A 12,985-nucleotide genomic window follows, 5' to 3' on the forward strand; every position below is an offset into this window, starting at 1 on the left:
AGGAGGAGGGTGGGTCAAAGGCAAGACTCCGAGCCTGGGTGATTGGCTAGGACACTAGACGTTGATAGACTGGGGTGCTCGGGAGAACTGGAGAGAGGTGTTCGGGGTCGACTCCGCGGAAAGGCGGGAGGCCCCTGGCCGCTTTAGGGGCCTAGCGCGGGGCACGATGGGACGCCCCCGGGAAGGGGCGGAGCAGTGTTGGGGCCGCTTCGGGCTGCGGTTTTGGAAAGCGCCGTCACTCCGAGGGGCGTGTTGAGTTAGGACTTGGCGGGTCTGAGCCTGGGAGGGAGACCGTTAAAACCCTGTACCGCGTCCACAGGAAGCTGCTTTAATAACTAGGCCTATTTAGTACCAGGCTTTCTGTTGGGGAGGATTTTAAGAGACCATTTGGTTCAATTTCCAATTTGCAATTGTAGAAACTGAGGACCAGAGAGGGCACGGAACTTGTCCAAGGTCACACAGCCCGTTAATGGCCTAGTCCGGACTGCTTTCTAGCACTCCCAACTGCCCTTGGCCCTGCCGGCAACATCCTCCCCAAGAAGGTGAATGCTAATACGTCCAGTTAGAAGGCCTGACTCCAATAGATGTGGGCACTTGGATTCTTCTTAGAACCCAGTCTGAATAGGAATGTATATCATTCTCCAAAGGTGTCCCAATAAAGGCACAACCGTGAACCAGAAGGAATGTGTGAACAGGCATAAAGGATTGTGGTTTTTAGCCTTTTTTAGTTAGGACATTGGGAGAAACTAATGAAAGTCTTTCCTTAGCAAAATGCACAGAAAGAAACTGCGTGCGGTTTCCTGACTTCACCTCCCATTGATAATGGGCCCCAAGTTAACAGATTGCTCAGCTTTTGCATTTTTCACCGTATTGCTGATAGTGTTAACTGTAGCTGTTTGGAGTTTGTGAGGTATTTGCTCTCTACTCTAGCCTTTTTTTTCTAGCCACACTGGGAAAACCTAGGCAGAAGTCTTATTCATGCTGAGGGGTCCCAACCAAGTATTAGGAAAGCTTGGCCAGCTGCCTTTGATCCTTAAAAGAGGAAGAAGAAATTTTTCTGTGCTAGATATACCTTTGCAATCCTGAAGCTGGAAATGAGGCATACTGTAGCTAGCTGATTCCTATGGTTTAATAGTCCACCTACTTCCAACCTTTTACTTTATTAACTAAGAAAGAACTGGCCTGCGTAACTTCATTAGAAATCAATGAAGGTTAAGTGAGATGACATCCATGGAAATCTTTGAATTGTCTTTACGTGAATTACACTATGAAGAAGCCTGGGTGCTCCAGTGGTTAAGCACTTGGCTGCTAACTGAAAGGTCCTTGAGTTCGAGCCCACCAGCCGCTCCAGGGGAGAAAGATGGGGCAGTCTGCTTCTGTAAAGATTACAGCTTAAGAAACCCAACGGGACAATTCTACCCTGTCCTATAGGGTCGCCATGAGTCGAAATCGACTCTTTGGCAATGGGTTTTTGGGGTTACACTATGAATGAGCTATAATTTTGTTTCACTGCAAGCCAATTTTCTTCAGCTCTCCAGCAGTTTTCTGTGCCAGCTCCTCTGCTCAACATTAGTCATGATAATACTACTGAGGGCACATTGATTTTTAAAGTTGTTGCTAGTTGCTGTCCAGTCGATTTTGGCTCATAGCGACCCCATATTAGCTTCTCAGTTACCTTGTCTAAACATTAAAAGAATACCTTAAAGGAATGCAGAGATTAAATTAAATAATGCAGCCTGAAAAACTCAAGCACATAGTGGGCACTTCATTATGGATTACTTCTTGTGGAGGGGGAGATGGTATCCCAGGGAGGGGCAGTCACAGAGGGCTTTCTCGAGGACAGGATAATACCCCCTTACCTTGAAATAAGTGGTATGTTTTGATTAGGAGAAAGGCTTCTACTACACTATAGCAACAGTTATTAGGTAATAGATAAGGGACTGAACTAGGGCCCCTGCCCACTGCTGTCAAGTCGATTGCAGCTCATAGTCTAACCCATTGGGTTTCTAAGACAGTAAACCTCTACCAAAACAGACTGCCCCATTTGTCTCCCTTGGAGCCGCTGGTGGTTTCTAACTGCTGACCTTTTGGTTAGCAGTCAATCACCTTAACCACTGCACCACCAGGGCTCCTCACAAACTAAGGCCAGGAGGAACAATTAGAGAAATGTTGAATCAATAGAATTGATGGGGTTTAGTGGTTGATTAGATACAGAGGAAAGGGAAGGATGAAAGGTGAGTCCTAGATCTCCAGCTTGAATGTTTGGGAGAGTGGATAATTGTAAAAACATTTATTGAAGCTAGGTTGGTGCAGGAGGTTGGGGTCAAGGTGGGGGAGATGGTTGAAGAATTCAGTTTTAGAAATAGTTTGTCTTTATGGTCACAGAGGGACATTCAAGGGAAACTGTATTGGGATTTGGAAGAAAGGCAGGTGCTTGGGGAAGAAAAAATAAGTCAGTTGATCAGAAATGGTCATTAAGACCCTGACATCCTATAAAGAGAGAGAGAAAAGCAAAATATTTAAGAGAGGACATGGAGTTCCAAACTAGTGGGTAATACGAATAAGAGGGAGAAAGAACAGCAAGAGGTAGGAAAACAAATAGAAGAGTGCATTATTTTTAGTTGTGCTAGTCTGAATAGGGTCACTATGAGTCGGAATCGACTCAACGGCACTGGGTCTGGGTAGTCTGAATTACCAGTAACCAGTAGCCGTTGAGTCAATTCCAACTCACGGTGACCCCCCTGTGTGCTAGAGTAGAACTGTGCTCCATAAGGTTTTCAATAGCCAATATTTCAGAATTAGATCACCAGGCCTTTCTTCCAAGGCACCATTAGGTAGACTCAAACCACCAACATTTTAGGTAGCAGCTGAGCATGTTAACTGTTGGAACCACCCAAAGATGTCCATGTGCTAATCCCTGGAACCTGGGAATATGTTAATCTACATGGCAAATGGGACTTTGCAGATGTGATTGAGTCAAGCATCTCGGGATAGTAAAATTATCACTTATTATCCTGGTGGACCCAATGTCCTCATAAAAGAGAGTCCGAGTCAGAGAAGGCTCTGTGATGACAGAAGCCGAGGTCAGGGTGAGGCGTGGCCAAGGAATGCAGGTAACCTCTAAAAATAGGGAAAGGCAAGGAGTAGATTCTCCCATAAAGCCTCCAGAAGGAACTCAGCCCTACCTATCCATATTAAACTTCTGACCTCCGGAACTACAAGTTGGTGTTGCTTTAAGTCGCTAAAGTTATGGTAAACTATTACAACAGCGATAGAAAACTAATACCAAAACCAAAAAAACAAACCCATTGCCGTCAAGTCAGTTCTGACTCATAGCGACCCTACAGGACAGAGTAGAACTGCCCCATAGGATTTCCATAGGTGGATTTGAACTGCTGACCTTTTGGTTCACAGCCAATCTCTTAACCAGTGCGCCACCAGGGTAAACTAATACAGTAGTTAACAATTAAAAACAACTGAAATATCTAACAATGGTGGATTCATTAAATAAATTATGGTACATTCTTATGATCAACTGTTGTAATTCTAGTTAGCAGTTAAAAATTATGCTGTCAAAGGTCATTTAATCAAGTATAAAATGTTCACACTCTTGTTTAGAAAACATCATAATATTGTAGATTCATATGTTAAAAATTCATCAACATTTTACACACTTGGCTAGGTATAAGCTAAACCCATTGCCGTTAATTTGATTCCAACACATAGTGATCCTACCCCCCCCCCAAAAAAAGCCCTTTGCCTTCGAGTCGATTCCAACTCATAGCGACCCTATATAGCACAGAGTAAAACTGCCCCATAGGATTTTCAAGGCTGTAAATCTTTAAGGAAGCAGACAGCTACATCTTCCATGGAGTGGCTGGTGGGTATATGAACAACCAACATTTCAGTTAGTAGCCGAATGCTTTAACCACTGTGCCACCAGGGCTCCTTAGGTATAAAAAAAAAAAAAAAAATTTTTTTTTTATACCAACCCAATAAAAATTCTTGCAGAGTATACATAGAGAGTGCCTGTTTTTTGTTTTTAAATTAGCTACTTGATTTAAAAAAAAATCATTTGATGTTTTAACAAAAGTCTTAGCCGAAATACAGAGGTAATTTAAAATTAAAGGTTAATTCTTAGTTAGTGTTAATTTTCTTCCTCTCCTTTTTTTAATTTAATTTAATTTAATTTTTTTTGTGCTTCAGGTAAAAGTTTACAGAGCAAAGTAGTTTCTCATTAAACAATACACATATTGTTTTGTGACACTGGTTGCCAACACTGTGATGTGTCAACATTCGCCCCTTCACCCTGGGTTCCCTGCTTCCATTCATCCAGTTTTCATGACCCTTCCTGCTTTCTCATCTTTGCTTTTGGGCTGGTGTGCCCATTAGTCTCATATACATGATTGAACTACAAAGCACATTCCTACGTGTGTTATTGTTTTTCCTATAGACCTGTCTAGCCTTTGGCTGAAGGGTGAACCTCAGGGGTGACTTCAGTACTGAGTTGAAAGGGCGTCCGGTGCCATACTCTTAGGGGAGAGTATCCTATTTTGTTCAAAGAAAAGGAGCTTGAGTTCTATCTGTGTATCCGTGAATAGGAAAAAAGACTGGAAAAGTATAAACCAAGTGTTAATAATGGCTGTCCCTGGATGGTAGGATTACAGTTGAGTTTTTTATACTCTTTTCTTTGTGTATTCCAAATTTTCTCCAATTAACAGATACTACTTTTTTTATTATTATTAGAAAAAAATGTTTTAAAAATCAGTTAAGAGGGGTAAGGAGAAAGTTTCAAGAAGGATTTGTAAGCTCAAGGGCAAGGGCCCCATTGAACCTGGCACAGCAAATCTTCTATAATCAATCTTCTAAAAATACATGGTGATTTTATTTCTAAATTGTATCCCTTCCAAAGCAGAAAGGGATGCAATACTGGGGAGATAGAGGGAAGGGAAAGAAAAACAGACAAGAATAAAGAGGTAAAATCTTCCTGAATCCTGACTTGGGAGGCCTCTGAGAGACTTGGAGGGAAGTGGAACCAATTACTTAATGACTTTCCCCACCCCTACCCTGCCCCCTCCCTTGTCTGCCGAGGAGCTGGATCCTGAGCCAAACACCTTCAGCAGCTTCTCTTTTCATTTACTCAATCCTCATTAAATTCCTTTCTTTGTTCTTTCTCTAATTATCAAAGTAATACATGCTCCTCACTGTAGACATTTGGAAAAGTATCGAGAGTTAAGAAGTAGAAATCCTAGCCATTAGAGAGATGCAAATAAAAATTACAATAAGGTACCATCTCACTCCTGCAAAAATGGCACTGATCAGAAAAACAGAAAACAAACGCTGGCGAGGTTGTGGGGAGATTGGAGTTCCTATTCATTGGAGCTGGGATTGTAAAATGGTTCAACCACTGTGGAAAATGGTGTGGCACTTCCTCAAAAAGCTAGAAGTAGAAATACCATATGACCCAGCAATCCCACTCCTAGTTATATGTCCTAGAGAAATAAGAGCAGTGACACAAATATATGTACACCCATTTTCACTGCAGCATTATTAACAATAGCAAAAAAAAAAAAGGAAACAACCTACATGTCTATCAGCAGATGAATAGGTAAACAAAATGTGGTACATGCATACAATGGAATACTATTCAACGATAAAGAATAACGATGAGTCTGCGAAACATACCTTGGATGAACCTGGAGGACATTATGCTAAGTGAAATAAATCAATCACAAAAGGACAAATATTGTATGATACCACTTTTATAAAAGTCAAGAATAGGCTTACACAAAGCAACATTCTTTGATGGTTATCAGGTATGGGAGGGGAGGGAGGCGGAATCACTTAATAGATAGTAATAGTAGACACGTGTTAATTCTGATGAAGGGAGAGGCAATACACAATACTGGGGAAGTCAGCGCAACGAGAGCAACGTAAACGAAGACACTGAAAGGTACACAGAAATTAAGGACAACCACAGCATTAGGGAAATCTGCAGAAGACCTCTTTAAAGCATTAAAAAGCAAAGATGTCACCTTGAGGACTAAGATGCGCATGACTGAAGCCCTCGATTGCCTCATATGCATGCAAAAGCTGGGCGATGAATAAGGAAGACCAAAGAAGAATTGATGCCTTTGAATAATGGTGTTGGCAAAGAATATTGAATATCATGGAGTGCTGTTGTTAGGTGCCATTGAGTAGATTCCGACTCATAGTGACCCTGTGTACAACAGAACGAAACACAGCCCGGTCCTGCAACATCCTCATAATCACTATGCTTAAGCCCGCTGTTGCAGTCTCTGTGTCAATCCATCTCATTGAAGGTCTTCCTCTTTTTCGCTGACCCTTCAGTTTACCAAGCACGATGTCCTTCTCCAAAGACTTATCCCTCCTGATAATATGTCCAAGTATGTGAGACATAGTCTCGCCATCCTTGCTTCTAAGGAGCATTCTGACCATACTCCTGCCAAGACAGATTTGTTCATTCTTTGGGTGGTCCAACACCACAATTCAAAGGCATCAATTCTTCTTCGGTCTTCCTTATTCAATGTCCAGCTTTCACATGCATATGAGGCCACCGAAAATGCCATGGCTTGAGTCAGGCACACCTTAGTCTTCCAGGTGACATCTTTGCATTTCAACACTTTAAAGAGGTCTTTTGCAGCATATTTGCCCAAAGCAATTCACCTTTTGATTTCTAGACTGCTGCTTCCGTGAGTGTTGACTGTGGATCCAAGTAAAATGAAATCCTTGACAACCTTAATCTTGTCTCCATTTATCATGATGTTGCTTATCGGTCCAGTTGTGAGGATTTTTGTTTTCTTTATGTTGAGGTGCAATCCATACTGAAGGCTGTGGTCTTTGATCTTCATCAGTGAGTGCTTCAAGTCTTCACTGCCAGCAACCAAGGTTGTGTCATCTGCATAACACAGGTTGTTAGTGAGTCTTCCTCCAATCCTGATGTCCCGTTCTTCTTCATACAGTCCAGTTTCTTGGATTATTTGCTCAGCATACAGATTGAATAAGTATGGTGAAAGGATAAACCCTGACGCACACCTTTCCTGACTTTAAACCACGCAGTATTCCCTTGCTCTGTTCAAACAACTGTCTCTTAATCTATGTACAGGTTCTCATGAGCACAATTAAGCATTCTGAAATTCCCATTCTTTGCAATGTAATCCATAATTTGTTATGATCCACACAGTTGAATGCCTTTGCATAGTCAATAAAACACAGGTAAACATCTTTCTGGTATTCTCTGCTTTCAGCCAAGATCCATCTGACATCAGCAGTGTTATCCCTTGTTTTACGTCCTCTTCTAAATCCAAACTTGAATTTCTGGCAGTTCCCTGTCGATATACTGCTACAGCCACTATTGAATGATCTTCAGCAAAATTTTACTTGTGTGTGATATTAATGATATTATTTGATAATTTCCACATTCAGTTGGATCACCTTTCTTGGGAATAGGCATAAATATGGATCTCTCCCAGTTGGTTAGCCAAGCAGCTGTCTTCCAAATTTCTTGGCATAGATGAGTGAGCACTTCCAGTGCTGCATTCGATTGTTGAAACAGATTAATTGGTATACCCTGAATTTCTGGAGCCTTGTTTTTTGCCAATGTCTTCAGTGCAACTTGGACTTCTTCCTTCAGTACCATGGGTTCCTGGTCATATGTTACCTCCTGAAATGGTTGAACATCAACCAATTCTTTTTGGTATAATGACTCTATGTATTCCTTCCATCTTATTTTGATGCTTCCTGTGTCATTTAGTATTTTCCCCATAGAACCCTTCACTATTGCAACTCGAGGCTTAAATTTTTTCTTCAGTTCTTTTAGGTTGAGAAATCCCGAGCATGTTCTTCTCTTTTGGTTTTCTATCTCCAGCTCTTCGCACATGCCGTAATAATAGTTTACTGTGTCTTCTCAAGCTGCCCTTTGAAGTCTTTTGTTCAGTTATTTTACTTCATCATTTCTTCCTTTTGCTTTAACTACTTGATATTCAAGAGCAAGTTTCAGAGTCTCTTCTGACATCCATTTTGGTCTTTTATTTCTTCCCTGTGTTTTTAGTGACCCCTTGCTTTCATCATGTATGATGTCCTTGATGTCATTCCATAACTCATCTGGTCTTTGGTCATTAGTATTCAGTGCATCAAATCTATTCTTGAGATGTTCTCTAAATTCAGGTGGGATATACTCAAGGTCATACTTTGACTCTTGTGGACTTGTTCTAATTTTCTTCAGTTTCAACTTGAACTTACATATGAGCAATTGATGGTCTGTCCCATAGTTGGCCCCTGGCCTTGTTCTGACTTATGTTATTGAGCTTTTCCATCATCACTGAGTGCTAGAAGAATGAACAAATCTGTCCTGGAAAGAAGTACAGCCAGAATGCTCCTTAGAAGCAAGAATGGTGAGACTTCTTCTCAGGTATTTTGGACACGTTATCAGGAGGGACCAGCCCATGGAGAAGGACATCATAGAGGGCCAGTGAAAAAAAGGAAGACCCTCAATGAGATGGATTGACATAGTGGCTGCAACAATGGACTCAAACATAGCAACAATTGTGAGGATGGCGCAGAACCGAGCAGTGTTTCGACTTGAGTCGGAACCAACTTAACGGTACCTAACAACATCAACAATAAATGCTATAACATATACAATTCTGCAACAACAATAATAACAACCAAAAATTTGTGGGTGGCTATTTTTTACATAGGTAGATATGTATGCTATATAGGTGTGGGAGAGCATATGGGAGGACATACATGTGCATATATAGCTATAGTTGTGGGCATTTGTATAGACATATTTGTATGTGCTGTGTGTATATGTAAGTGTATATATATATACTTATATATATTATATATATATAATATATATATAATATATATTATATATATATATATGCATACATAAAATAGAGCACATGGGGGGCACATTTATGGAAATTCCTTAGACATATCCAAACACCTTGTGGGACTGAGTTATTGGGCTTGATGTCTAAGGACCATAGATAGTCTCAGGGGACATCTAGGTCAATTGGCATAACAGTACATAAAGATAATGTTCTACATCCTACTTTGGTAAATATCACCTGGTGTCTTAAAAGCTTGTGAGTGGCCATCTAAGATACAACTATTGGTCTCTTCTCATCTGGAGCAAATGAGAGTAAAGGAAACCAAAGACTCAGGGAAGCAATTAGTCCATGAGACTAATGGCCCACACGAACTACAGCCTCCTCTAGCCTGAGACCAGAACTACTATAGATGGTGCCCAGCTACCATTACCAAGCTCTCTGACCAGGGATACAATAGAAGGTCCCAGTTAGAATGGGAGAAAAATGTAAACCAAAACTCAAATTCATAAAAAAAGGCCAGACTTCCTGGACTCTGATAGAGACTGGAGGAACCCCCTAAGACATCCTTTTGACCTGGAACTGAAGCTACTCCTGGAGATCACCTTTCAGTCCAATAATAGATTGGCCCATAAAATAAACACCACCTGTGAGGAATGTGCTCCTTAGAACAATCAACTGTATTAGACCAAATGGACAACATTTGCCAAAAAGCAAAGATAAGAAGGCAAGGAGGGGCAGGGAAACTGGAGGGATGGAAACAGGGAAGACAGGGTGGAAATGGGGAGAGTGCTGACACATTGTGGGGAGAGCAATCAGTGTCATGGAACAATTTGTATATGAATTGTTGAATAGGAAATTAACTTGCTGCGTAATCTTTCACCTAAAACACAATAAAATATTTTTTTTAAAAGTAGAAATTCTCTTTTTGTCCACCATTAAAATATTGGCATATTTTCCCCAACATTTGGCGAATTTTATTTTAAATGAAAACCAAAGTAATACTTTGTGGTATTTCTTGTTACTCCCAAAAATGAACTTTAAAAAATTTAAAATTAATTCAACTCTTTGCATTTAAAAATAGTATAAATTAAACATAATGGTATGAATTAAACAAGTTAAACCGGATGGGTTTTCACACTGGAAGTTCAATGGAGAAGTGAGTGAAGCCTTTAACTTTGAGTTAGGCTTTTAAAAAAGTAAACACAGAATAAGCTAAAAGTTGAAAATCACTGAATAAATTGTGCCTATTTAGTCAGACAAGAGCCCTGGTGGCACAGTGGTTAAAGAACTCGGCTCTTAACTGAAAGGTTGGTGGTTCAAACCCACCAGCCACTGTGTAGGAAAAAGATGTGGCAGTCTGCTTCCGTAAAGACTATAACCTTGGAAACCCTAAAGGGCAGTTCTACTCTTTCTTACAGAGTTGCTTTGAGTAGAAATCAACTCGACAGCAATAGGTTTAGTATTCAGTCAGAAAACCCAAGGCTCACTGAGGCTTTTTTCCTGGACTGCTGTCACATGGAATCACTGTTCTGGGCCAGGACTTTTTGAATCTTTTTCTAGTCCTGTTTTTTGTTGTTGTTCTTTATTTAACTGAGTACATATTCAATTGTGATTATCTGCTTTGTACATTTTGTATGCACACATGTATCTTTTGCCCCCAGTTAGACGACAGCTCAGTTCCTGAACCTCAGTACGACTGACAGTTTGGACCAAATAATTCGTTGTTGTTGGGGCTAGGGGCGGGTGCTGTCCTGTGTATCACAGGATGTTCAGCAGCATCGCTGGCCTCTACCCAGTAGATGCCAGTAACACACCCACCTCCTCAGTCATGACAATCAAAAATGTCTTCAGACACTGCCAAATGTCCCCTGGGGACAAAATCACCCCTGGTTGAGAACCACTGCTATAACTCCTTGAGGTCAGAGGTCATGTGTTATAAATTCCTGTATCCACTAAAATGCATAGCGTGTAGTTAACTATTTTTATTATCCAAACAACATTATGGCCTCGTGATAATAATAACTAATATTTATAAAGCACGTACTCTTTATATTGTTCTAAACCCTTTACTGATATTAATTCATTTAATCTGGACAAGAACCTATGAGATAGATAGTGTTATTATGCCCATTTTATGGTCAGGAAACTAAAAAATCAAAGAGGTAAAGTTAGTTGCTCAAAGTCACCTAGCTGGGAAGTGACGACCTGGGATTTGAACCCTAACCCCAGGCAGTCCAGCTGAAGATTCTGTGCTCTCTCAGCCATTTTACTATACTGCTTCTAAATACAAAGGAAAAAATTAATTCATGACACTGCTATAAAAAAGCCAGATATTTTTTATCTGCCCATGTAATTTGCATAGGCAAAGAGATGGTAAAAATAAAATTTCCTATTCTGCCTTTTTCAAAAAATATAACAAAGTATTTTGTCGTTATAGCAAAGCATTTAAGACTTGTTTGAATGGATACATCATATTCTATCAAGAGGATAACCAATAAACTAACTTAACTAGTCTCTTATAGAGCATTTTGGGATATCATTGATGATATCACATGAATCTTGGCGGAAAGCACAGAATACCAGAAAGATGTTTATCTGTGTTTTATTGAATATACAAAGGCATTCAACTGTGTGGACCATAACAAATTATGGATAATATTGTAAAGAATGGGGATTCCAGAATATTTAATTGTGCTCATGTGGAACCTGTACATAGACCAAGAGGCAGCCATTCATGCAGAACAAGTGGATACTGCACGGTTTAAAATCAGGTGAGGTGTGTATCAGAGTTGTATCCTTTCACCATACCTATTCAATGTGTATGCTGAGCAAAATAACCTGAGAAGCTGGACTATATGAAGAAGAATACAGTGTGAGGATTGGAGGAAGATTCATTAACAATCTGTGATACGAAGATGACACAACCTTGCTTGCTGAAAGTGAAGAAGACTTGAAGCACTTAATGATGAAGCTCAAAGACCACAGCCTTCAGTATGGATTACACCACAACATAAAGACAACAAAAATCATCCCAACTGGACCAATAAGCAACATCATTATAAATGCAGAAAATATTGAAGTTGTCAAGGATTTCATTTTACTTGGATCCACAATCAACACTCATGGATGAACCCACCAGTCCAGAAATCAAAAGATGAATTGCACTGGGCAAATCTGCTGCAAAAGACCTCTTTAAAGTGTTAAAAAGCAAAAACATCACTTTGAGGACTAAGGTGCACCTGACTCAAGCCACAGCCTTTTCAATTGCCTTATATGCATGCAAAAGCTGGACAATGAATAAGGAAGATGGAAGAATTGATGTATTTAAATTATGGTGATGGTGAAGAATATTGAATATACCGTGGGCTGCCAGGAGAACAAACAAATGTCTTAGAAGAGGTACAGCCAGAATGCTCCTTAGAAGCAAGGATGGTGAAACTTCATCTCAGGTACTTTGGACATGTTATCAGGAGGAACCAGTTCCTAGAGAAGGACACCATGCTTCGTAAAGTAGAGGGTCAGCGAAAAAGAGGAAGACCTCAATGAGATGGATTGACACAGTGGCTGTAACACTTGACTCAAATGTAGCAATGATTATAAGGATGGTGCAGGACCAGGCAGCATTTCTTTCTCTTGTACATAGGGTTGCTATGAGTTGGAAACAACCTGATGGTGCCTAACAACAACAACAATATTTGATTTGAAATGTACTATAATCAACTTCACTGAAATATAATTTATACACAATAAAAGTGCATCTATTTTAAAGGTACGGCTCAAAAAGTTTTGACAAATGTATAAACCCATGCAACCACCAACATAATCAAGATATAGAACATTTTCATCACCTTTATTCCCTTTGTGGTGGTGTGTTAGAGCCAGCTAGTACCAAGTAAGTGCATCATTTCCCATACTTGTTTCCCATGGTGGGAGTATTTACACCACAGAAATTTCAAGTGTCACAAATCAGGGATCATGCTTCTTTGCCATCCCCTACTCTGACCCCTGGCAACCACAGTGTACTTTCCAACGTTATAGTTTTTGCCATTTCTAGAATTTTTAAGATTTAGATGGTATACTCTTTTGTGCCTGGCTTCTTTTGCTCAGCATAATATTTTTGAGAT

Source organism: Elephas maximus, chromosome 19 (assembly GCF_024166365.1).
Source record: "Elephas maximus indicus isolate mEleMax1 chromosome 19, mEleMax1 primary haplotype, whole genome shotgun sequence".
Taxonomy (NCBI): domain Eukaryota; kingdom Metazoa; phylum Chordata; class Mammalia; order Proboscidea; family Elephantidae; genus Elephas; species Elephas maximus.